The sequence below is a fragment of the Podarcis raffonei genome, chromosome 2 (genome assembly GCF_027172205.1).
Source record: "Podarcis raffonei isolate rPodRaf1 chromosome 2, rPodRaf1.pri, whole genome shotgun sequence".
NCBI classification, from domain to species: Eukaryota; Metazoa; Chordata; class Lepidosauria; order Squamata; family Lacertidae; genus Podarcis; species Podarcis raffonei.
This window is the reverse complement of record NC_070603.1, coordinates 103,184,299-103,209,501: the sequence shown is the minus strand read 5'-3', so window position 1 is coordinate 103,209,501 and position 25,203 is coordinate 103,184,299.

Sequence of the window (25,203 nt, the reverse complement as noted above, 5' to 3'; positions counted from 1 at the left end):
ATAGTGCTTCAGGTTAAGAACTTTGCTTCAGGATAAGAACAGAAATCGGGCTCCGGCGGCATGGCAGCAGCAGGAGGCCCCATTAGCTAAAGTGGTGCTTCAGGTTAAGAACAGTTTCAGGTTAAGAACAGACCTCCAGAATGAATTAAATACTTAACCTGAGGTACCACTGTAAAACAAAACTAACAGGTATAGGGCTAAGTAGTGCATGAAGGGGTTAAGACAATAGAGCTGTGTTTTCTAGACTCAGATAGGTCATGCCCTCTCTTCTCCCTCTGTGAGGGAGGAAGTGAAGCCTTCTCTTCCTGTTCCCTCTCTCCTCTCTCTCTCTCCCCACCCCCACACCGTGTAACTGACCAAGGAAGACACATCTAAGCAAGCTGCAAGCTTAGACCATGTGTTTGAAGTTCTCTTTCTGTATTTTCTACCCAAGACTATTATGCCTGTGTTCTCCTTGCTGCTGCTTGGATAAATGCATGAATCTGACCTTTGGAACATTTTGTACACAAAGCATTTAGAACTTATTTAACAGTGTGCGGTCTGTTCATCGCAAGAGAGGTAGAAAGAGAGGAGCACGGTTCGCATGTGGACTAAACGGGATAAAAGGGTCTAACAACTATATAATTAACACCTTACTATTGCTTGGCTTTTGTGTGTTTAAATTCTGGGGGCTTGTGCATGCTGGAGAGTTGAGTTTAGCCCATGTTTTGAATCCAGGCACCCAGCCAATTCTCTTATTATTTACCCCACACATGTAGGTCACGAGGATTAATATTTTCCTCCCACAGAACTTTGGCTGGGGAGACTTAGGTTTGAATCCCTGATCAGCCAAGAAGTTCATTGTGTGGCTTTGAGCCAGATGCGGTCTGAGCCTGGCCTACCTAAGAATGGAATCATGTTCCAGTGAGGACCCTTCTCCAACCCACCCAGGCTTACAACACTGGAGAAAAGGGGTGGCGGTTGCAACAATAGCCTCCTAGCAGGAGTGGTATTGGGAGGGTGAGGCAGTGAGGTCAGGGCTGTACAGGCCAATGTGACACTCCTGCTGGTGTGTCTGTGTAGGTAGGCCCAACCGCAGTTCACTATCCAGTCCCCACCCTTGACATAGTAGACAATACCTGCAAACTTTCTGCCTGTCCTTCAGCAGGTCACACCAGTTATGTTTAATTCAGAGCGCCAGCCACAAAATGGGACATGATAGTCTCCTTTTTATCACTTGATTTCCCTTTTGTTCTATCCCTTGTATGCCCTGTTTATATTGTAAGCAAGGAAAAGCCTTTTCCTTGCCTACGTCTTAGTACAAAGGAGCACTTTAATCTCATTCTGGGCTTCTAGACATGACTGCAGTTCAAAGGATGATAAGAATAAAGTTATGCCACCTAGTCGAATGTGCTGCTAAGCCTGAATCTGAATCTAGCAGCTTGTGCCCCCTGGAAATTAGCAATTGTCATACCTTGATAACATTCAAAACAAACAAACAAACAAATTTCTTTCCAGTAGCACCTTAAAGACCAACTAAGTTAGTTCTTGGTATGAGCTTTCGTGTGCATGCACACTTCTTCAGATACACTGAAGAAGTGTGCATGCACACGAAAGCTCATACCAAGAACTAACTTAGTTGGTCTTTAAGGTGCTACTGGAAAGAAATTTGTTTGTTTGTTTGTTTTGAGTATGGCAGACCAACACGGCTACCTTTCTGTAACTTGATAACATTCTTAGAGTGTTTTCCCCCTGTAATCTTATTAACATGATAAGCCTCTCCTTTCAATGACTGAGGCCTGTGTTGCCTCCAAATGAAGATATGATAGCGTAGCTACTTCCCTGCATTTCAGCCTTATGGGAGTAGAAAAGAAACAATGAAGCTTCTAGAAGTTTTTGACTGACAGCCTCTGCTGCAAGGTCAGCAGGAATCCTGCACCGATCAGACTCCTGCAACACAACCCCACATGGAGGGTGTTCACACTGCCCGTTTCCCACAGATTCTCCTGCTGTTTCTGTCAGAATTAGCTCAATTTGCATGCCATCATATGTTCTGTCTCATCTAAGCCTTTTCTTCTGGGTTCTGGTTTTTCCCCCTAAACAGGAATTCCTCACAAAACAATTCTAAGCGACGGCATTCTATTTCCTTGCCACAGGTATGGGGTCAAGTGCAAACCCTCCAAGTGTCCCTATTTTCCAGAGACAGTCCCGGATTTACAGAAGCTGTTCTGGTTTCAGATTTGATCCTGAAATGTCCCACTTTTCCTTATGACATTTCTATTTTCATCGGAGAAATGTTGGAGGGTTTGAAGCTATCCGTTTTATTATGTTTTTATATCTGTTGGAAGCCACCCAGAGTGGCTGGGGCAACCCAGTCAGATAGGCAGGGTATAAATAGTAAAGTTGTTGTTGTAGAATAGGGCATGACTAATTCATCGGAGAAATGTTGGAGGGTATGCAAGGTATGTGAGCCAGTGTGGTGTAGTGGTTAAGAGCGGTAGTCTTGTAATCTAGTGAACCGGGTTCGCATCCCCGCTCTTCCACATGCAGCTGCTGGGTGACCTTGGGCTAGTCACACTTCTCTGAAGTCTCTCAGCTTCACTCACCTCACAGAGTGTTTGTTGTGGGGGAGGAAGGGAAAGGAGATTGTTAGCCGCTTGGAGACTCCTTAGGGCAGTGATAAAGCGGGATATCAAATCCAAACTCTTTTTCTTCTTCTTCTTCTCCTTCTTCTTCAAGTCTTGCACTCTTGGGTAGTCAAAGGACTTATTTTTTCCACTTGCTTCCTCCTTTTCCCTCAGATTTCTCCTGGAGCCCAGCCCAATTTTCTACACATCCACAGACACCCCAGCTCAATGTGCCTCATAAGGACATCATCTGTTTCTTCCACCATTTTTCTAATGGCACACATGAAGTATTACTATGAACCTGCACTGATCGTCATAGTAAAACGACAAAGCTGAATAAGACTTGAGAAGCAGTAGCCTGACTGTCTTCTCAAGTTCAGAATATGTTTAAAAAGACAGGCATGTTTCTTCATCTCTCTTCGCATATTGCTTAGTGATAACAATAATATATATGTATTAAGAAAAAACAAAACTCTCCATCTGCCTGCTCCACAGTCCAAAGGGGAGAGAGTACTAAAAGCAGAGCAATGCATAGTAGCTTAAGGGGCGATAGTAATTTGCCACCTACACAACAACTTGCTTTCTCCGGCCTTCTTTGCCATGGTGCAATTTCCTGGGAAAGATCATTTTATGGGGAAGGAATCATTAAATGCATTTAGAGAAAGGTTGGTCACTAAAGAACAATGGGTTGCAGCTCAGCCGCGTGTAACTGAAAATGAATTTCATCAGGGACGGATGCATGTGGGGGTTTGGGGAGCTGGAAAAGGACATAATCAGCCATAAGTGCCACCTCCATCACTAGGCCTTTGTCAGTTTGGTTAATTTAGAAATCAGGAGCTTGGAAGAAAAGGAAACAAGGAGAAATCAGCCAGCATGAAGCCATGGTAAGCCACACGATTTCAATACAGAACATTCCAGGTCCAATTTTCAGCATCTCCAGGTTTGGTTTTGTTTTAATGGATCTTAGATAGCAGGACTGGGAAGACCTCTGTCCATCCAGTACCTTGGTTACTTATTAATTGGTGGTTTGGGCTTTAGGGGTATATTTTCTTTGCAGCTTCATGGATTCCTAGAAGACCTCCTGGAAAGGGCTCAGTGGCAGAGCATATGCCTTGCATTCAGAAGCATCTCCAGGTAGGTCTTGAATTTGTCCAAAAACCTGGAGAGCTGTTGCCAGTTAATGTAGACAGTGTGCACCAATGATCCGACTCAGTAGAAGGCAGTTTTCCATGTTCCTGCGAGATCTCAGAGAACTTGTGCCAGGCAAACTACACAACCCTTAGGCTGGATGGTCTGATTCCGTATGCGGCAGCTTCCTGGGCTTTTTGTCTCAGGCATTGCATGAAGGCTCTTGGTTAATTTCTTGGAAAGAACAGCACAGTCGTCCAAGCTGGAAGCCATCCCCTCTGGCGTAGGAGCTCTGCCTCTTAATCCAAGCAAAGTGATCTGGAATGGAAGGTTGCCGTTTCAGAATATTAAAGAGTAAGTTCAGTGTGTTCAGTGGCTGAACTCTGGTATTGCCATAAAAAATATTCAAATTATATGCATTTGTGGGAGTATTAAATATGGTCTTCTAGGTCAAACCTGTGGTGTGCAATTTGAGTACCTGCTATGGATAGGGATGGGCAAATATGTCAATTTTTCAATCTTAAGATCAGCTCTCCACATTTCTATATCAGATTGCATTTTTTTTCAAAAGTCCTCATCCAGGGCTGCCATATTCAAACAGTGAAAATCTGGACAGAAAAGTTGCTAAGCTGTTTTTGGGGGGCCAAAGTTGTTGAGCAAATTTGCAATAAATAAATAAATAAATAACGTTTTTGAGCTATTTTAAAGGGAAATCACCCAAAATGACACTGCTGACATGAGTTGCCATATGTCCAGATTTCCCCAGACATTTTTAGCCATTTCCACCCGGACACTGCTTTGGACTCTGGTATTCCAGTCGTATGACAACCCTACCTCACCAGCATTTTAGAGTGAATTTCTCCCAGCATATACATTGTTTGTATGCACTTCTGCAAAATATTCATATGTTTGGAAACTAAAATTCACTGATATTTTTGTTCGTTATGTTCACTAATATATGCATTTTTATGTGCACAAGTATATGCAATTTAGTACATCCCCCCCCCGTTACAATGATGCATGCTCTGAGGCTATAGTATGTCATCCTCTCTAAATTAATTAATTAATTAATAAAGATCTGCATCTTTTATTCAGTCATACAGCATATTCCAAAAGTCTTGGACTGTCAGACTAGCCTCATAACTAATTTACACTTAGTGGGAACACTAATTGGTATTGGTCTCCCAGGAATCCATGAAGCTGCAGAGAAAATATATCCCCAAAGCCCAGACCACCAATTAATAAGTAACCAAGGTACTGGGTGGACATTTTCTCAAAAGAAATTTCATCTGATTTCTTTTTTCCAAAAAAATAGATGCCTCAAATGCCTTCTCCCCCACCTTTATCTGAATGATACTCTGAAATTATCAAATCATAAATTTGTGAATTTTTTATAGACCCCATGAGGACATGCAGCAACAACTTACAAAACGTCAGCACATCAGCAGAATTTGACACAATGCAGTATTCCTGCAATTAAAAGTGGGTGAAAAAACCTTACAAACTTTTTTCTTTTATATTACATGGCGAATCTAGCTTGTTCCCATTTAAAGTTAATGGGGATTACGTTGGTAGGAATTGTTTATTTTCTTCTATACACTCTTGTTATTTATCACTCTCCTCGCCACCTCTTGGTGTACTGAGAAGTGGGGATGGTATTGTGTTGTGCGTGCTGTTCCACATCAATATATTGTTGGCCTTGATTGATCAATGTACTTAGGGGAAGGATAGTACCTCTGGTGGGGGACACACCTTGCTCCCTTCTGGGGTAGTTTGGTCCCCAACCTGCACTCAGCTCTCACCTGTGGCTCCTAGAAGCTGTCAGCGTGCGGCAGCAGCCACGCTGCAAGAACGGCTTTGACGGGCCAGCTAAACCAGATGAGGGCAGTTGATGGGTCTCAAACCCTCAGTAAGTTAGGAACTTTCACTGCATGTGAAGTCAGGCTCTGGCAGATTGAGCAGACGAGGCCAATAATCGCTCCAACAGTCAAGAAGGCAGTTTCTGCATGTGCTGTGAAAGGGCAGATGGGGCTCGTCAACCTACTAACCCACCTAGGAGAAGGAAAACTCTGATCCTAACCTCTGCTCCTTTGTGGGATATCTTCAGTAGAAGAAAAGGTTAACACAAATCTGGATTGGAGTCCCTAAGACGGTTGGATGGCGCATTGTACGCCTCCTTCCAGCAACTCCTGCAGCCAAGTGGGCGCCACATGTATTACTCTGCTTTTCTTTGGTCCACTTTAACAATGCTGAGAAGGCGGTCTTGTCATCTTGGCTGCCCAGGACCTCCAGAAGAAGAAGAAGAAGAGTTTGGATTTGATATCCCGCCTTTCACTCCCTTTAAGGAGTCTCAAAGCGGCTAACATTCTCCTTTCCCTTCCTCCCCCACAACAAACACTCTGTGAGGTGAGTGGGGCTGAGAGACTTCAGAGAAGTGTGACTAGCCCAAGGTCACCCAGCAGCTGCATGTGGAGGAGCGGAGACGCGAACCCGGTTCACCAGATTACAAGTCTACCGCTCTTAACCACTACACCACATTGGCTCTCCATACACACTGCCCAGGCTCATGCCCCGGGGAGGCTACTTCAGTGCTGCTAATGCAGCAGTTTGACTTCACCCCCAGAGGCTCACTCCGTTGTCTCTTGAGACAGATGGGTGCAAACGCTGGTTGAAATGAAAATGGTCAACAGATTGTAAGCAATCTCTGACAGACAGAAATGCCTACTAGCTCTGGCTATTATACCAACCTCTTAAGGGCTTCTTTAACACAAAGAGCAATCAGAGTTTGCCATCATAGGATTGTTATTCTGGGTTTCTAGTGAGATTTCGAACTGCAATTATATATGTCTTGGTGATTTTCAGACTGTGTGCAATAAGAGAGAATGAAGTTTAGTTGGGTGCTTTAGTTGAGATTCCTGCATTGCGGGAGATTAAACTGGATGATCTTCAGGGCCGCTTCCAGCTCTACAATTCAATGATTCTAAGCACGTCTCAAAAAGGTAAAGCCACTAGACCCCTACATCGTCGGTCCTCCCCATGCTTTCTGCCAATACTGTAGATGCACCTTCTTGTTTCTTTTTTTTTTCCTTTATGAATTTTATTTATTTATTTTTTTAAAATAAATGTTTATTGAAATTTTACAAATCAAAAAGTTCATCATTTCACATAGATCAATCCATTAGATAAAGCCCACAGAAAAAACAAAAAACAAGAATACATAACAAAAAAGAAAAAAGAAAAAAAGAAAAAAGAAAAATCCACTTTTTAAATTACAAAATTCCATGTCCCTCTGTCCTGACCTCCTCACATCTCTCTTTTTTGTGTTCCTCTTTATTCCGATCAAATTCAGCAAGTTCAAACCCTTATTCAAACCATACTTAAAATTATATTTTTCTAGTTATTATGTCCCAAATTTCCCTTATCTTAGCCCATTCCTCATCTTATATATTATGACATAATATTATTCTGTTCATAACCCCCTTCTCCTTATTAAAATTCTTCTTTTCATTCACTTTTAACCAAATCCCACATGCCCTGTTACCTTCACTTCCCACATCATATTAACACTCAAACATTTTGCAATATTTTTGTAAATAGTCCTTAAACTTTTTCCAGTCCTGTTCCATCAATTCTTCTCTCTGTGCTCCTCCCAGCAGTCATTCCTTTTTTATATATAAGATATTTATTAAGATTTTTTATAATATTACAATAAAATAAAAAAAGAGAAAACAGAATAACAAAAATACAGAATAAAGAAACTTTTTAAGAAAAAAACACACACATACATTTTCAAATTACTTATTTTCTTTTAACTTGTTTCCCGGACCTCCTCATACCTCCCTTTTTTGTATTCCACCCCTAATTGTTAGTTCAGCAAATCCTTACCATTATATTATTACCTATTTATAATCCTTTTTTTCATATTCTCTTAAAGCGTTACAGCTGGAAACCACTTAATTTCAATCCAACATCATTCTAACACTCATTAATTTTACAATATTTCTGTAGATAATCTTTAAATTTCTTCCAGTTTTCTTCCACCGACTCTTCTCCCTGGTCTCGGATTCTGCCAGTCATTTCTGCCAATCCCATATAGTCCATCACCTTCATCTGCCATTCTTCCAAAGTGGGTAGTTCTTGTGTCTTCCAATACTTTGCAATAAGTATTCTTGCTGCTGTTGTGGCGTACATAAAAAAAGTTCTGTCCTTCTTTGGCACCAGTTGGCCGACAATGCCCAGAAGAAAGGCCTCTGGTTTCTTCAGGAAGGTATATTTAAATACCTTTTTCATTTCATTATAGATCATTTCCCAGAAAGCCTTAATTCTTGGGCACGTCCACCAAAGGTGAAAGAATGTACCTTCAGTTTCTTTGCATTTCCAACATTTATTATCGGGCAAATGATAGATTTTTGCAAGCTTGACTGGGGTCATGTACCACCTGCATATCATTTTCATAATATTCTCTCTTAAGGCATTGCATGCCGTGAATTTCATACCCGTGGTCCACAACTGTTCCCAGTCAACAAACATAATGTTGTGTCCAACATCTTGTGCCCATTTAATCATAGCAGATTTCACCGTTTCATCCTGAGTATTCCATTTCAACAGCAAGTTATACATCTTTGACAAAATCTTAGTTTTGGGTTCTAACAGTTCTGTTTCTAATTTTGATTTTTCCACCTGGAAGCCAATTTTCTTGTCCAAATTATATGCCTCCATTATCTGATAATAGTGTAGCCAATCTCGCACTTTGTTTTTTAGTTTCTCAAAGCCCTGCAGTTTTAGTCTATCTCCCTCCTGTTCCAAAATTTCCCAATATTTCGGCCATTTGGCCTCCATATTGAGCTTTTTCTGAGCCTTCGCTTCCATTGGTGACAACCACCTTGGGGTTTTATTTTCCAATAAATCTTTGTAGCTTATCCAAACATTGAACAATGCTTTCCTGACAATACGGTTTTTAAATGCTTTATGTGCTTTAACCTTGTCGTACCACAAATATGCATGCCAACCAAAAACGTTGTTAAAACCTTCTAAGTCCAAAATGTCTGTGTTCTCAAGAAGCAGCCAATCTTTTAGCCAGCAGAATGCTGCTGATTCATAGTAAAGTTTAAAGTCTGGCAGGGCAAATCCGCCTCTTTCCTTTGCATCAGTTAATATCTTAAATTTTATTCTGGGCTTCTTGCCCTGCCAGACAAATCTAGAAATATCTTTCTGCCACTTCTTGAAACAATCCATCTTGTCCACAATCTGCAAGGTCTGAAACAGAAACAACATTCTAGGCAAAACATTCATCTTTATAGCTGCAATTCGACCCAACAAGGAAAGCTTCAAATTTGACCAAATTTCTAAATCTTTTTTCACTTCCGTACAACATTTTTCATAATTATCTTTAAATAAGTTCCCATTTTTTGCTGTCATATTAATCCCCAAATATTTCACTTTCTTGACCACGGTTAAACCTGTCTCATTCTGAAACCTCTCTCTTTCAATCGATGTTACATTTTTCTCTAAAACCTTAGTTTTTGACTTGTTCAGTTTAAATCCTGCCACTTCACCAAATTCTTGAATTAGTTCTAAAACCCTTTTAGTACTAGATTCTGGCTCCTGTAACGTCAGTACTAAATCATCTGCGAATGCTCTCAATTTGTACTGTTTGGCTCCGACCTGTATACCTTTAACCAACTGGTCCCTTCTAATCATGTTCAGCAAAACCTCCAGGACTGATATAAAAAGCAATGGAGAGATTGGGCACCCCTGTCGTGTCCCTTTTTCTATCTTAAATTATTCCGTCACCACATTGTTTACAATTAATTTTGCCTTTTGTTCAGAATATATTGCACCTATACCATTTTCAAAACCTTGGCCTACCCCATCCCCTGTAGGTTCTTCTTCATAAAGCTCCAAGAGATGTTGTCAAAAGCTTTCTCCGCGTCCACAAATATCAAAACTGCTTTAGTATTTATATTCACTTCTAACTTTTCCAATATATCAATTATATTCCTCAAATTATCAGACAAATGTCTTCCCGGGAGAAAACCCGCTTGGTCTTTATGAATCTCTTCCATCAATACTTTTTTCAATCTCTTGGCCAGAATGTCAGCAAAAATTTTGTAATCCACATTAAGTAACGATATAGGGCGGTAGTTCTTAAGCTGAGTCTTTTCAGTCTCTGTTTTCGGTATAAGTGTAATATACGCCTCTTTCCACGACTCTGGTGCCCTTTTCCCTTCCAAAATTTCATTGCAGACTTCCTTCAAAGGTTGTAATAGCCACTCTTTCAAAGATCTATAATATCTAGAAGTCAGCCCATCCGGTCCTGGAGATTTGCCCAATTGCATATTTTGAATGGCACCTTCTACTTCCTGTTCAGATATTTTATAGTTCAACATTAATTTACTTTCTTGAGAAATTTTCTGTAATCCATTTATTTTCAAAAATTGGTCTATATCCATTTCTTTCTGAGGCCCTTGTGAATATAATTGTTTAAAGTACTTCTGGAAACAGTTTCTAATCTCAATTGGGTTATGTATGTTCTTTCCTTCCACTTCTAAATTTGTAATAGTATTTAATTTTTGTCTTTTTTTCATTTGCCAAGCCAGCAGTTTCCCACATTTGTTGGCTGATTCAAATGTCTTTTGTCTCATTTGTTTAATTTTCCATTCTATTTCCTGATTCATCATTTCCATATATTGTACTTGATATAATTTTATTTCTCTCAAAATCTCCTGCGACTTTGGTTTTGCCCTCAATTTCTTCTCACTTTCTTTTATTTTCTCCAAAATTTTGTCTTTCTTCTCATTTTGACTTCTCTTCTTTCTTGCATTCTGTTGTATCAGAAACCCTCTCATAACAGCTTTGCTTGCGTCCCAGATTACTCTTTTTTCTACATTGGTGTTCATGTTTATTTCAAAATAGTCTCTCAAAGTTTTTTGGGCCTTTTTATACACTTCTTCATCTCCAAATAAGGTGTCATTCATCCTCCATCTGAAGGAGCCGGATGATATTTGCTTCATCTCCATCCTTAGAGCATTATGGTCAGAGCAGGTTTTTGGGCAGATTTCCACTTTCTTTATCTTTGGTGCCATTCCTCTAGTTACCCATATTTGGTCAATTCTAGTCCATGTCATCTTGGCTTCAGAAAAGAAGGTTCCCTCTCTTCCCAAGGGATTCTTCGTTCTCCAAATGTCCACTAAATCCATATTAGACAATATGGATTTAGTGGACATTTGGAGAACGAAGAATCCCTTGGGAATCATCTCAAAAAAGGTTTTGGGTAGTCTCCCATCCTTGGTGACTACCTGCCTTTGTGCCTTGTCCATGTTTGTAGATACTACTCCATTCATGTCCCCCATCAAAATCAGGTTATAATCCAAATAGTCCAATAAAATCTCATGCAACTTTTTATAGAATTCAGATTTCCCCTCATTCGGTGCATAAATTCCTACGATCAGAAATTTCTCTCCTTGAACTTGAATTTCAATTGCCAAAAATCTTCCTTGTTCATCTTTAAAAATTAGTTTTGGTAATAGTCTCTCCTTTGCATATATCACAACTCCTCTTTTTTTAACTTTATCCGATGAAATAAACTCCTGTCCCAATCTCTTGTTAATGAGTATTTTCCTGTGTAGCCTTGTTACATGGGTTTCTTGTAGGCAAATCAAGTCCAATTGTTCCTTTTTTAGTAGGTGAAAAACACTTTTTCTCTTCCGAGGGGAGTTAAGGCCATTACAATTCCAACTTAAAAGTTGCAGAGCCATGATGGGGTTACTTCACTTTACCTCCAACTGCTCTGAGTGTCTGTTCTTGTTCTGTCGGTGGTGTCTCTTTCTCTGGGCCGTGTAATCCAAAGGATAAGTTTGCTATGTCTAGTATTCCTTTTTCCAATGCTCTTGGCTCTTCTCCGGCTTCCGCTTCTTTCTGTAAATCTTCTTCGTGGTCTTTCAAAAACCTGTCTTTGTCGTTGACTGATCTTATTTTTATCTTTCTTCCTTTATATTTAAAGGATAGTCCTTGAGGAAATTCCCACCTAAAAAGAACTCTGTTTCTTCTCAGCAGGGCAACTAGGTCACTGTAGTTAAGCCTTAAATCCAAAAGATGTTTTGGGATATCCTTGAATATCTCCACTCTTGAGTCATCAATCTCCAAAGTCCTTTGATAGTGCAAATTCAAAATTTTGTCTCTCTCCTCCTTTGAACAGAAAGTAATCAAACAGTCTCTCACCTTGTTCCTCCTTTGTCCTCTTCCAAGTCTAAATGCACTCACTATCTTAAATTCTTCCTTGCCCAAATCCTGTTGCCAAAAATCTGTAAATTCCTGTGTAAGAAAGTCAGCCAAATTGTCTTTCTCGCGTTCTGGTACCGCCCTAATTCTTAAATTCTTTTGTTTATCTTTCAATTCAATCATAGACAATGTCAAACCGTGGTCCTCCAATTGCTTATATACTGGTGATATCTTCTCTTGAGTAGCAGTTGCTATGTCTTTTGCTTCTTCAGCAATCTTTCTGGTCAAAGCAGATTCCTGCAATAATTTTTCAATAGATTGTGTATTGGTAGTGACCTTCTGTCCCAAATTATTAATGCTTGTAGTATTCAGATCAATTTTAACTGATGCTTCGGCTACTTGTTTATTTGTCTTAGCTACTTGCTTGGCTAAATTTTCCAGAGATTCATTAATTTTTCCAAGTGCATGTGCTAAAACATCTTCAGATGACATAACTTTTGGTTTAACCTGTGGGGGAGCAACCCCTGGTGTTCCAGATGCACCAGATGTTGAGGCCCTTCGCTGTTGTGCAGTGTCTGTTCGGTATTGCCTGCCAGACCTAGTAGTCTTTTCTTGCACCGGCTCTAATTTTGCTTTTCCATCTGCCATAACACTCTCATGAGAATCCAAGGTCAGTCCCACGGTTTGAAAGGTTGTTTTGCAAAGGAATTTTCCAACCCAGTTGTTATTGTAACAATGTCAACCTCCTCTAGGGGGACACAATAGCAGCCAGAACTTGCAACTTTTAAAGTACAAATATAATCCTAATAAGTCCCCCAATTCACTTAAAAAGAAAATAACAGTTTCAGTCCACTTAAAAAGTTACATTAAGACCAGGAGAAGTCCAGAAACACTGTATTTTTTTGTATTTTTTTTTGCAGGGCTAAGTCAAAAATCCTCTGCTTGCCAATAGGCTTTCCACTGAACGGCTTCCTTACCTGGGGGCAGTCCGTTCTCAGGTTTTAGGCAGCGGATTTTAGCTTCCTTTTCCTCTTTTTTTGCAGGTAATTAAGCCAGAAACTTTCCCCCCTCCACTCCTGCAATTTGGAGGGGAGACCACTTTCTTGATGTTAGGATTTGAGCCTTTTTTAAAACGTCTTTCCAAGCTTCCGCTTTACAGTCTCTTTGCTTTGATCTATTTACAAGAAAGGAAGGCAGACTTCCTGTTTATACTTTCCCGCTTCGGTATCAAATTAGCTTATTTTACTCCTTTTAAATCCAATTTTTAGTCCTACTCACGAGTAGTTACTTTGAAATCCAATTGTCCCAGGAAAAAGTCAGCGCTCTCCGATCACGGCTGTGCGGCTTCACTCCGCGGAAGAAGCAGTCGACTCTCAGCACCGCACTGCTCCCCGTCCCGCTCCGGAGCCCTTAAAGGGGTTCCTTTGAAGATTGGGGGGTGCAAATGGTGCCCGCCGAGTCCCCACGTTCACAGGCTTCCCCCGCCTGTGATTTTTAAAGGGTCCCCGCTTTGCCGCAGCGGCAAGACCCGATCCCACGGAGCTGGTCCCTCCAAGACTCAGAGGGAATCCGCCATTAATCGATGGCGCTGACCCAGAAGTCCTCCAGCAGTCATTCCTCCTCTGGTTATTGTTGTGGACACATGACTTGAGTGTCTACAGGTACTACGGTCATCTGCAAAGGATTCCCACATGGTGGGGCTGATTTGCCAGCCTTCATGTCTCCTTTTCAGACATCTTTACAAGGCAGAGTTGGTCTGCCAAGAGGCCTGGTGCCTGAAGCCTGAAGAGCACGCTGTGGCGATCACACAGGGTCCCCGGACGTTTGACGGTCTATTGGTCCCTGTGCCACCACTGTGCTCGCTTCCCCGCTGCCACCAACCCGTTACTCTCGGGTACACACTGAGTCCAGACAGTTGTTAAAAGTGAACCAAATAAACAAGTTTATTTTATAAGCATTAACAAGTTTAGGGTTTCTCAGATAATTTTCTTGTCAGTTTCTTATCCTTAGTTTCTTTACCGGTCTATACCTTCCTAATGCCTTCTGATTAATTATCTCAACTGTTTGACTGACTCCTCTTAACAGATTCTCTCACTCTCTCACATCAGACTAGCCCAACCCACAGACTTATCCTCCCTCTCTCATCTCTAACTCCAGACTGACTACTTAACAACTCTAACTCTAACTCCTCCCCTTGGGTTCCTATAGGTTAGTCATTTTACAGTTAGTTAACCCTTTCCTTATGAACCCAGTATGATGTCACACACCTAGGAGGGCAAACGCCACACACGCCCTTGGGGATCCTGCCATCTTCCATTCTTTGGATATTACTAAGCCAGTGTTGTTTTTTGCTGAGACAGGAGTGCAGACATGCTGGGAATGTGGGCTTAGGACAGCACTTCTTTGTTTGAGACTCTGTCCTGCCATGTGATGCCCAAAATCTTCCTGATGGAAGGCGCTGAGGCCTTGCTCCTGGTGGTTGTAAGTTGCCCATGACCCACTTCCATAAAGTAGCGTGCTCAACACACAAGCCTGGTAGACCTTCATCTTGGTATTCGCCATTAGCATCACATTCTCCCATACCCTTTCGGAGAGCCGAGCCGTTGCCATAGCTGCCTTGCCAATACGCTTGTGCAGCTCAGTGTTGATGGAGAGGTTGCTGGTTATGGTGGAACCCAGGTAGACGAAGGTAGTTCTGCCACCTCAAGCATGTGGTCACCAATGCTGGTAAATGGAGTGCTGGTGATGTCCTGACCCAGATGTTGGTCTTCATTAGGCTAATGGTGAGGCTGAACTCCCTGCAGGCTTGAGCAAGACATTTGATGAGTCTCTGTAGCGCTTTCTCGGACTGTGCCAAATACAGACGCACTAAAGATGCCACCAAAGTCTTAATGTCTTTTGTGGGATTACGTTTGGAAATATTGCTAAGCAAGTATTTTATTTTGGTACCTAACGGCAGCTGCGACCCATATATTATGAGAATTTTTCAAAAAGGCACTATTGCGATTCTAGGATTATCAGCATTAATACAAAAAATGAAACAAAAAAAAACAGCAGCCTCCATATGGACAGAGTTTTGTGGACCTCCTTTCATGAGAGGATAAAAGGGATTGAAATCATATTGCTAGGAGGCAGTTTAAAAGGCTTACAATGGGGAGTGGGGGGGAATCTTATGCAGAAAGGGAAAATTCTCCATCCTTAAGAAGATGTGGTGGGATTGCTGCTTATTTTATTTTTTATTTTTAAAAAGGGATGCCAGGACTGGAGCCTTCCTCCCTGCCAGTTTTGTGGCTCCTCCAGCTGACCTGTTTATTGAGCATTCAACCCAACTTGCTTGCCTGAAGCTTTTGCAGAGGTTAGATTGTGCCCAGCATTTATTGAGCAGTCCTGATTGATTTGCAGAGAGGTTATAAGACAATGAGCATTCATCCTCCGCTAATCCTGATTTGCTTGCAGGGTTTTCCTGCGAGTCATTTGTTCATCCCACACTTTTCAGTGCATTTCTCTGCCATGTTCCAAACTGTAAAAAGAATAAGTCTTCTTTTTTTTTTTTACAAAAAATGGATTTGTCGTGCTACAGAATGACAGAGCACTTTTATCCACTTCAGATGCAGAAACTTAAATTTCCCAATATGCACTTGAATCCCTCCTGCAAAACGCTGACCGTCTCAAGGTGCCCTAATAACCATACCTTTAAGAACAGGGAAATGTGTAGGACAGAGACAGGTTTAGGGTAGCACAACCGATGCAGCCACACTGGGTGCCATGCTACAGGGACGCCACAACAATGCTGTAGAACAGAGCGAGAGAGGCAAGGGGCGCCAGATTTTTATCGTTGCACAGAGTCAGAGTGAGCAGCTTCCAGTGTGACACAGTTGCTTCTTCTGCCTTCATCCCTCCCAAGATTCTGCAAGCCTTCAAGCGTTTGTCGTCCTTACATCTCATAGGCAGGCTGGATCACAAAGCCACGAAACAGTGCAGCACTGTTCAATAGCAGGTAGACCAGGGGTCATTTAACCGGCCTACGAGCTGCCCCCAAACCAAGCCACCCGCTTGGTGAGTCCCCACGCGCTGTACTAAACCAGCGCAGAGCAGCATGGGGACTCGCTTTCGCAGCGCTGGAAATCGTGGGCATGCGCACGATCTGGCCCACGAAGGGATCTCCACTGGAGTGAACTGGCCCAGGCAAGGTAAACCTTGCCGACCCCTGAGGTAGACACTACTGGTAACCAAACAGTGTAAACGCTACAATCTTTTCTGCAGCAGGTTAAAACTGATTACACACACCTCTGAAGCTCCTGCACCCCCCCCCCCCAAATATGATCCAGAGGGCTGGGAGAACCTCTGTAGCAGATTGTGGAGTGGGGGGGGGCAGGGCTGCAGGGAGGGATGAGTGGAGGGGAAAGTCCTGTTACATGAGTGGAAGTCTGGGCACGTCGTTACCCTCAGCTTTCATTGTTTTAGTATTTTGCTTTTATTGTATGTTGTTGTTGTTGTTGTTTGTTATGATGGTACACTGCACCAGGATCTATTTGGATGAGGAGCAGTTTAGAAACAAACAAACAAACTGATAAATAAATTTCTAAGATGAAATCTCCCACACTAAATATTCTAGGCCCACACTGTAAACCTCTGCAGCATCTGCACTCGTGTTCTGAAACCAGGCATTTAGACAAAAGGAGAAGGAGTGAAGCCTTCAGCCAATTTGGGATTAGATCCGTTGAAATTTTTATTGTTCTGTCCTCTCAATCAAAGTAGTGAATTCTCTTGCTGGCTTAAGCTGAATGGTCCTGTTTCGACCGCATTAGCAGACAACCACTTTGCAGACATATGCCACCAATAATGACATGCTAATGCAAGCTCCCTCTATGAAATTAAGGGGAATGTAATTGCCCAAGAACGCCTTGTAAAATACCAACTCTCAGGCACTTATTATGGGCATTTACTTTTGATTACCAGATCAATGTCTCTTTCATTATCTTACAAACATCTTCGTAGCAGAATTCCTTTGGAAGTGAGCAAGTACGTTGCCTTCCAGATTTTAAGGAAAAGTCTTCAGAAAGTTAGTTAAGTTGCCTTCATAGGTGAATAAAATTTTGCTAATAGTTTAACATGTTAGCAGTGCAAAGGAAGACACGTATATTATTTATTAAAAAATAAGGGATTCTGAGTACATTCTGAGAACCGCTCTAAACTCTTTTTCCCCCCCAGTGTAAGGACAAAACCTAAATATTGGGGTTTTTTTAAGCAGAGGTTGGATGGTCATCTGTCATGGATGCTTTAGTTGATATTCCTGCATTGCAGGGGGTTGGACTAGATGACCCTTGGCACCCCTCCCAACTCTACAGTTCCTTGATTCTATAACTGATGTGATCATTTGGACTATCTCAGTGAAAATACATTCACTTGAATCCTCACTTTCCTTTTGCAAATGGAACAAAGTTCCTGTAAAAACTCAGCCGCCCTGTCCCCTCTGGCAATCCACTCCTGGGGGTTGGGGGACCCTTGGGAATATGTGGGAAACGGTGGAGGGGAGCTCAGGTTGGCAGAAATGTCCCCAAGGGACAACTAAGCAGCCCAAGGGATGTATCTCAACGACTTCCTAAAAATGTTGTCCAAGTGCCTTTGTATCAAGCCGCTTGCTTCTTGGAGCACGTCGCTGTCTCCCTCTGAAATATAGCTGTCCTTCAATTTCATGTGGAAGGATGGATATCAAGGGAGGAAGGGAAACTGCCAAAAGGCAGGCATTTGAATTGTAGCCTGCACAAATCCCGAATTAGCGCATTTCAAATTCACACTGCAAGTATGAACTGCAAAGTGGATAAATTACAGCTTTGAGGCATAAAATAGGAATTCTGGGTAGCCTTGGGAAACCTCCAATAGATATTAGGAGGCTACTACATTTCAATATTTACATGCAACAGATTTATCACTCCAGGTGTTGCTAATAGCCATCCCTGAGGTATGTCCTACTTTACATCAAAACAGGGTATGTAATGGGTAGAGTGTTGGACCAGGCCCTGGGAGACCAGGGTTCGAATACCCACTCAGCCACGAAGCTCACTGGGGCCAGTAACCATCTCTTGGCCTAACCTACCTCACAAGGTTATTGTGAGGATGAAATGAGGAGGAGGAGGACCATGTACACCACCTTGAGATCCTATACATAAAGATGGTATATAAATGCATTAAATAAATAATTTTTAATAATACTGACATTGATGATGGTCATGTCTGTTTACTCCCACCTCCACACATTGACACCAGGCTCCATGGCAAATTTACTTCATTCAGATTATTCTGAGAGTCACTTTGTTGTTTTTATTAACTCAAGAGCCTAGGGACTGGTGGTGGGACAATGATGAGAGGTGAGAGGGAAAACACTGGGAAGACAAGGTGTCAGAAGCTGAAGAGGTAACAAGTCGTAGTGTGCTGGGGGAGCCTGTGGCAGAGACAAGTCCAAAATCAGAGGAAGAAGCTGAAGCAGAAGGGTGGGAGGATGGAGGCCAAGAGCCAGAGATGAGTCCAGCTGGTGAAGAGTCACATGTGTCTCTCCCTCCTGCTGCAACAAGCTCCCCTCTCCCTTGGTCTCCGCGAACCAGGAGAGGCATGAAAAGAGCAGAGGTGAGGTTGGCTGCACACAGTTTCCGATTGCTTGGGAGAAACCCTGGAGAGAAGGGGACTGAGGCAGCTGTGGTGAGGTGGGGACCTTCAGTTTCAGCATGGGGGAGGACCTACCAGGGAAGAGTTGCTGTGCTAAGTCTGCGCAGGTCGTGCTTTTGCTAATAAAGAGTTAACTGCAGTTTGCATGGTTTGATTTCAGCAAGGCATTTGACAAGGTGCCCCATGATATTCTTGTAAAGAAGCTGGTAAAATGCGATCTTGACTATGCTACCACTCAGTGGATTTGTAACTGGCTGACTGACCGAACCCAAAGGGTGCTCATCAAAGGTTCCTCTTCATCCTGGAGAAGAGTGACTAGTGGGGTGCCACAGGGTTCTGTCTTGGGCCCGGTCTTATTCAACATCTTTATCAACGACTTGGATGATGGACTCAAGGGCATCCTGATCAAATTTGCAGATGACACCAAACTGGGAGGGGTGGCTAACACCCCAGAGGACAGGATCACACTTCAAAACGACCTTGACAGATTAGAGAACTGGGCCAAAACAAACAAGATGAATTTTAACAGGGAAAAATGTAAAGTATTGCACTTGGGCAAAAAAAATGAGAGGCACAAATACAAGATGGGTGACACCTGGCTTGAGAGCAGTACATGTGAAAAGGATCTAGGAGTCTTGGTTGACCACAAACTTGACATGAGCCAACAGCGTGACACGGCAGCTAAAAAAGCCAATGCAATTCTGGGCTGCATCAATAGGAGTATGGCATCTAGATCAAGGGAAGTAATAGTGCCACTGTATTCTGCTCTGGTCAGACCTCACCTGGAGTACTGTGTCCAGTTCTGGGCACCACAGTTCAAGAAGGACACTGACAAACTGGAACGTGTCTAGAGGAGGGCAACCAAAATGGTCAAAGGCCTGGAAACGATGCCTTATGAGGAACGGCTAAGGGAGCTGGGCATGTTTAGCCTGGAGAAGAGGAGGCTAAGGGGTTATATGATAGCCATGTTCAAATATATAAAAGGATGTCACATAGAGGAGGGAGAAAGGTTGTTTTCTGCTGCTCCAGAGAAGCGGACACGGAGCAATGGATCCAAACTACAAGAAAGAAGATTCCACCTAGACATTAGGAAGAACTTCCTGACAGTAAGAGCTGTTTGACAATGGAATTTGCTGCCAAGGAGTGTGGTGGAGTCTCCTTCTTTGGATGTCTTTAAGCAGAGGCTTGACAACCATATGTCAGGAGTGCTCTGATGGTGTTTCCTGCTTGGCAGGGGGTTGGACTCGATGGCCCTTGTGGTCTCTTCCAACTCTATGATTCTATGATTCTATTCTATGATTCTATGATTTACTTCCAGTTCACTCCTAACTCACTGCCTCTAACTGCTCATACTCTTCCCCTTCCTCCAGCCCTGGGTCCTGCCTCACAAGTGGCGTGAAACTCCATAAAAATCACTGGCCCTCACTCCTGGGTCCCCTGCCTCTGCCACCCACTTGCCAGAGCCCTGCTAGTCCCTGACATCTGCCCAGACAGCCCTTCAAGTAGAGGACAGTCCTCTGTAAAGTGGAATGCCTTAGAATATACTCCTGTTCACCTATACCACAGACATACTATAACTTTAAAGCACAAAGGATTCTGGGCACTGTAGTTTACCACTCACAGAGACATGATTCCCAACAACCCTTCACAGACTACAGTGCTCAGAATTCTTTGAGGGAAAGAATGTGCTTTGGATGTGTTTTAAAGGTATAGTGTGTCTGCAGCCTTAATTTCTAGATGGGGCACAAGATATCCCAGAAAGCACCTATTCAGGACTTATGGCCCTGACACCCATAAAATATGGGTGTGGGGGGAGAGGGAGAGGTTACATGTACATATCATAATTCTGTAGTTTTTTTACTGAGGATGCTGGTTCAAAGCACAAAGGACACGGGCTGTTTTTATTGCAAGAAACCCCCCCCCCCACCCGTGTGAGAACAAATTGACTATGTTGAGTGATAAAATAGAAAGCTATTCCGGCTTGCTCTCGGTGCATTTTAGGAATGTATTTAATTCAGTAGATGTTCTATTAGTGGCTGGTGGGTGGAGGGAGGGGAGAATACACCCTCACACCCTGAAAAACATGGAGGCCTTAACTAAAAGGAATCCCATTTTTCCATTCATTGAGCTAGATCCTTTCTGTGTGTGGGAGGGGGCAGAAGCTTTCTGTTGTTGTAATATTCATCAAGTGCCTTTGTACATTACAGTGGGTGGGTGAGTGGGTGCTAGGGATAGAAAACTGTCTGGATTGATCTTTACCAGGTTTTCAGTCATTGCCTTTAGGCATGCAACTGAAATTCTCTCTGTTGCTCATTCCACAAAGGCTAGGTGGTTCCTTAGAGATTTGACTCTCCCGAACTGAACTGCATGACAATGACAGAATTACCGCAGCAAGTTCCAGCAGCATTTCATACTGGCAAGCTTTCAATCCGGCAGACCCATTGCTTCAGCCGGCCCTGCCATTAGGCAAAGTGTGAGATGGCCACTTCCAGTGACAGATTCTGGTGGGCAGGGAGCAGTGGCTGAGGAGTTGGAAGGCGAGAGCAGTGAGGGCCACTGTGTCAGCTGCCCTGTGGCCCCTAAAGATGTTAACCTGTGAGTCTCAAATCTCTACGCCAGACATCCCCAAACTTGGCCCTCCAGATGTTTTGGGACCAAAATCCCCATCATCCCTAGCTAACAGGGCCAGTGGTCATGGATGATGGGAGTTGTAGTCCCAAAACTTCTGGAGGGCCGAGTTTGGGGGTGCCCACTCTGCGCTGTCCAAGCCTTGTTCAATGGCCCTCTCTCAGCTCACACAACAACAATAGTTCCTCTCCCTCAAATACAAAAGTTACTGAAAATCACATTCTGCAAAAAACCGGAAGTATTCCTTTTGGGAATCATGACAATTAATATCCCTAAAGATAAAATAAGATTATTCCTTTATGCGACATCAGTGGCAAGGGTCTTGGTGGCTAAATATTGGAAAGAAAATCATATACCCACCAAAGAAGAATGGTTATGCAAGCTGACCAAGTACTTGTAACTCGCGAAGCTAACAGATGTATTAAGACACAAAGTTAATACAATAGTTAAGAAAGAATGGGATCATTTAAACAACTACCTGATGAATCAAGGTTCAGCACCTAAGATCTGGTTGTGCCTAGAATAACACTGCAAAACCAATAGTGTCCTGATACCAAGATGAGGAACCAATTGAAATGCAGGAAAGTATCATTACTAAGAACAATGAACTGTTGTGGCATTGACGGAAGTCTTTTATTTGTTTTGCGGGTGGCGCTGTGGTCTAAACCACAAAGCCTCTTGGGCTTGCCGATCAGAAGGTCAGCAGTTTGAATCCCCATGACGGGGTGAGCTCCCATTGCTCAGTCCCTGCTCCTGCCAACCTAGCAGTTCGAAATCACGTCAAAGTCAAGTAGATAAATAGGTATCGCTCCGGCGGGAAGTTAAACGGCGTTTCCATGCGCTGCTCTGGTGCGCCAGAAGCAGCTTAGTCATGCTGGCCACATGACCTGGAAGCTGTCTGCGGACAAATGCCAGCTCCCTCGGCCTATAGCGCGAGATGAGTGCGCAACCCCAGAGTCATCCACAACTGGACCTAATGGTCAGGGGTCCCTATGTAGTTCTCTGTGTTTTAATTTAAGAATCTGTTTGTAAAAAATTAGTCTTGACAATGAATGATTTACTGTTATGCTGTACACATGCACACACTCTTTCCCCCCTTTTTTCTCCTTTTCTGCTCTTTCATACTTCTCCTTTCTTTTTTCTTCTTCTATAATTTTACTTTTCCTTCTTAATTTTTGATTCTGCTTTTATTTACTTAATCTGTTTGACGACTGTAAGTTTTGTTCTTATTGTTTGTGTATGGAACATAATTCAATAATAATAAAGAAGAAGAAGAAATAGTTCCTCTCCCTCTTCTGGGATCTCCACCAGTTCCTCCTCTGTTGTTGTGCTTCATCAGGGCTTGCCCTAATTATTAATGCAGAACGCACTTGCAGCATCTTTCAACCAAGGACCTAGAACTGCTTATAAGCATTAATGAAGTGAAGCTAACAACACCCCAGAGAGGAAGGAAGGCCCTCTACTATTAAATTCAACAGTGCCATGAAGTTAGCAAAGAGTGGAGTTTCATTAAGGATGAACTTAGGGCAGAAAGGACAGAAGGGCAAATGCAAGGACACCCACCTGCCCACCACGAAAGCCCTAGCACTAGGGCCCAAGAGGCTAGATTCCCTTCTTGCCTTGAGTATTTATGTTTATTATAACATATAAACGAATCACAGGAGAACGTAAGAGTACCAGCTGAATTAGGTCCTGTGCTACGTTTTCATTCCACACGACTAGCTATACATATAGCCTCTACTCCAAACACAGAAGTCAAGCTAATGTGGGATACACAAGGAAAAAATAAAATAAAGCAGTCTGCGCCGTCTACAGCATCCAGTAAATGACTCTCCCATTCCCTTCCGTGTTGTTCAGTCCCTCTACTTATTAGATGCTCCTCAAATCTACTTTCTTCTTTCTACTCTCTAGTTGTACTTGGTGGAATGAAAGAGAGATTATCCTTCATGGAGATCCTCTTCCATCTCTGCTTCTGAGCTTCCTTAGCAGAGGACTCTCTGCTAAGAGAGATATGGGTATGTTCGTAGCAAAAGGAAGAACAAAGAAACAGTGGGGTCACTCAGAGGAGAAGATGGTGAAATGCAAACAGGGGACACAGAAAGGGCTGAACTCCTCAATGCCTTCTTTGCCTCAGTCTTCTCCGATAAAGAAAACAATGCCCGACCTGAAGAATTTGGAGCAAATGATTCAGCAGAGGAAACACAGCCCAGAATAACTAAGGAGATAGTACAAGAATACTTGGCTAGTCTAGATGTATTCAAGTCTCCAGGGCCAGATGAACTGCATCCAAGAATATTAAAAGAACTGGCAGATGTGATCTCAGAACCACTGGCAGTCATCTTTGAGAATTCCTGGAGAACAGGCGGAGTCCCGGCAGACTGGAGGAGGGCAAATGTTGTCCCTATTTTCAAAAAGGGGAAAAGAGAGGACCCAAATAATTACCGCCCAGTCAGTCTGACATCAATACCAGGGAAGATTATGGAGCAGATCATTAAGCAAACAGTCTGTGAGCACCTAGAAAGGAATGCTGTGATCACCAATAGTCAGCATGGATTTCTGAAAAATAAGTCATGTCAGACTAACCTGATCTCGTTTTTTGACAGAATTACAAGCCTGGTAGATGAAGAGAACGCAGTGGATGTAGCCTACCTTGATTCCAGCAAGGCATTTGATAAGGTGCCCCATGATATTCTTGTAAAGAAGCTGGTAAAATGCGGTCTTGACTTTGCTACCACTCAGTGGATTTGTAACTGGCTGACTGACCGAACCCAAAGGGTGCTCATCAATGGTTCCTCTTCATCCTGGAGAAGAGTGACTAGTGGGGTGCCACGGGGTTCTGTCTTGGGCCCGGTCTTATTCAACATCTTTATCAACGACTTGGATGATGGACTCAAGGGCATCCTGATCAAATTTGCAGATGACACCAAACTGGGAGGGGTGGCTAACACCCCAGAGGACAGGATCACACTTCAAAACGACCTTGACAGATTAGAGAACTGGGCCAAAACAAACAAGATGAATTTTAACAGGGAGAAATGTAAAGTATTGCACTTGGGCAAAAAAAAATGAGAGGCACAAATACAAGATGGGTGACACCTGGCTTGAGAGCAGTACATGTGAAAAGGATCTAGGAGTCTTGGTTGACCACAAACTTGACATGAGCCAACAGTGTGACGCGGCAGCTAAAAAAGCCAATGCAATTCTGGGCTGCATCAATAGGAGTATAGCATCTAGATCAAGGGAAGTAATAGTGCCACTGTATTCTGCTCTGGTCAGACCTCACCTGGAGTACTGTGTCCAGTTCTGGGCACCACAGTTCAAGAAGGACACTGACAAACTGGAACGTGTCTAGAGGAGGGCAACCAAAATGGTCAAAGGCCTGGAAACGATGCCTTATGAGGAACGGCTAAGGGAGCTGGGCATGTTTAGCCTGGAGAAGAGGAGGTTAAGGGGTGATATGATAGCCATGTTCAAATATATAAAAGGATGTCACATAGAGGAGGGAGAAAGGTTGTTTTCTGCTGCTCCAGAGAAGCGGACACGGAGCAATGGTTCCAAACTACAAGAAAAAAGATTCCCCCAAACATTAGGAAGAACTTCCTGACAGTAAGAGCTGTTCGACAGTGGAATTTGCTGCCAAGGAGTGTGGTGGAGTCTCCTTCTTTGGAGGTCTTTAAGCAGAGGCTTGACAACCATATGTCAGGAGTGCTCTGATGGTGTTTCCTGCTTGGCAGGGGGTTGGACTTGATGGCCCTTGTGCTCTCTTCCAACTCTATGATTCTATGATTCTAGGACTCAATACCTAACCACATACAAGGCACTGGGAGGATCGCGAGCCAAGGCCTAGCTAGCTATGGGCACCTTTGCTCCTGCACCAGCTGTGCCTGCTCCCTCAGCAAACCATGCAGGGAAGCATCTTTGGATCAAGGGTGTCCTCCAGCGGATGGTCCTTTCAGGA